The 2,500-nt window shown below is 47.3% G+C and overlaps 1 protein-coding gene across 1 annotated transcript in view; it reads right to left on the reverse strand.

Moving 5' to 3' along the window:
* LOC123763483 (proteoglycan 4-like) overlaps positions 1 to 2,500 on the reverse strand; it is a 46,120-nt gene that overhangs the window by 1,055 nt on the left and 42,565 nt on the right. The gene's annotated exons all lie outside the window — the stretch shown is intronic.

Here is a 2,500-nt window from a genome sequence, read left to right on the forward strand (position 1 = left end):
TTGTGTGGACAGTGTCATAGTCGTGAGGGCTACTATTAGACTCGGGAGTTACCATGAGTGGTCCGTTGTACAGCAAGATTGACGGGGATGGTTGAGGATGGAGGGACGGGGATCTTAAGGAGGGAGGGGAACTGAGGGAGGGAGAGAGGGAGAGAGAGAGGGAGAGAGGGTGAGAGGGAGAGAGGGACTGCACTAGACTGCACACATGGCAAATCGAACAGCCACTCATTTCCAAATGAGTGACAAAACCCTTGAGTTCAGAGATGAAATTGACATGTTGGGAATGAAGTTAGACTCGTCAATGACAATGAAGACCCATGTGCTTAAGCTAGCTCAAAAGGCAGCCAGGAAACGTACACCTCTACGGTGCATCTCATACCTTCTTGACAGCACTGGCTGCAAAACTTTATCTGAAGCACAAGTTCGCTCTCAGCTAGAGTATGCACCACTTTCCTGGATTGCCTGCCCCCCCCCCACCCCATCATTCATCAGACTGTTGGACAAAGTGGAGAGACGGGCAAGAAGGCTCATCTCTAGTCTTGACCAAGTCTGGTGGGAACGGTCTGAACATCAGAGCCTGCAACACCGTCGTGACGTTGTTGGTCTTACTGTTATGTACAAGGCCAACATCCTCAAAGTTCCGCACCTGGCCCAACTCCGTGGAGTACCAGGAGTTGCCACCCGTAGCCCTAGGCTCTCAACCTTCAACAGGCTCATGCTGGAAGGGCCATTCTCAAGAACATCACTCCATCAGCGATCATTCACTCTGAGGCTGACTGGCATCTGGAACTGGTTCGCTCAACAGGTTGATATAAGGAAGATCAGGTTAAGTGATCACGTGAAGGCTCTGGCATACGGCTACAGGCTCATCCTGTTCCTTATATGACTGTTACCTAATGTTGCTAATGAATAACGGCTATTCCTCCCTGATGCATATAACAGGCTCATGAAACATGTGTCTCTAGGAGTAGGTTTCAACTGAGCTGAGAAAGGAGTACAGCTCTTGCTTGCAGTTTCACCAGGTTCCTTAAATGATAGTTCCTTAACGATAGTTCCTTTATGATAGTTCTCTATGTTATAGTTTCAAAATATATTCTCATAAAATAAATAAGTTTCTAAGAGCAAGCTTCAGATGAGCTGAGGCAGGATAACAGCTCTTGCTTGCAGTTTCACTATCTAAGTCATTTGACGGCCCATATGAAACACTAGTCTTAGTTGAAAAAGGGAATATATACATAGAGGGGAGATCTGCAAGCCCCAATCCATGTTATCTGGTCTCGTCCATCCTCGCAGATGATATCTGCCTTAACTGGGGAAAAAAGGATTTTTGTGGAATATGGAAGGAGGGGAGGATTGAAGGTATGCAGAAGTGGGAAGGAGAGGAAGGGGGCGAGAGGTTGAGGGAGAGAGAGAGAGGGAACTACAAGTGGGAGAGGAGGAGTGGCTGGATGTGTGGTTGTAGTTTGATCAGTTTAAGAGAGTGAAGGTGCTGGGGCAGCCAGCCATGTCTGTTGCTTGGCTCTGTGTGTGTGTGTTGAGTGTGTGTGTGTGTGTTGAGTGTGTGTTGAGTGTGTGTACTCACCTAGTTGTGTTTGCGCGGGTTGAGCTCTGGCTCTTTAGTCCCGCCTCTCAACTGTCAATCAACTGGTGTACAGATTCCTGAGCCTACTGGACTCTATCATATCTACATTGGAAACTGTGTATGGAGTCAGCCTCCACCACATCACTTCCTAGTGCATTCCATTTATTCACTACTCTGACACTGAAAAAAATCTTTCAAACGTCTCTGTGGCTCATCTGGGTACTAAGTTTCCACCTGTGTCCCCTTGTTCGTGTCCCACCGAACAAGGGGGACTGTTTGTATGAGTGTGTGTGTGTGTGTGTGTGAGTGTGTGTGTGTGTGTGTGTGTGTGTGTGTGTGTGTGTGTGTGTGTGTGTGTGTGTGTGTGTGTGAGTGTGTGTGTGTGTATTTACTAGTTGTGTCTGCAGGCTCGAGCTGTTGGACCCCACCTTTCTAACCATTCTATTATTCGTTTATTATATCTACTACATATATTTCTCTCTACACACACACACACACACACACACACACACACACACACACACACACACACACACACACACACACACACACACACACACACACACAGAGGCACTTTGCCTGCCACTCTCCATAGTGTATAGTAAGTCACTAGAGACGGGAGACCTACCAGAAATATGGAAGACGGCGAATGTGGTCCCAATATACAAAAAGGGCGACAGACAAGAGGCACTGAACTACAGGCCAGTGTCCTTGACTTGTATACCATGCAAGGTGATGGAGAAGATCGTGAGAAAAAACCTGGTAACACATCTGGAGAGAAGGGACTTCGTGACAAATCGCCAACATGGATTCAGGGAGGGTAAATCTTGCCTTACAGGCTTGATAGAATTCTACGATCAGGTGACACAGATTAAGCAAGAAAGAGAGGGCTGGGCGGACTGCATTTTCTTGGATTGT

Source organism: Procambarus clarkii, chromosome 52 (assembly GCF_040958095.1).
Source record: "Procambarus clarkii isolate CNS0578487 chromosome 52, FALCON_Pclarkii_2.0, whole genome shotgun sequence".
In the NCBI taxonomy this organism is placed as follows: domain Eukaryota; kingdom Metazoa; phylum Arthropoda; class Malacostraca; order Decapoda; family Cambaridae; genus Procambarus; species Procambarus clarkii.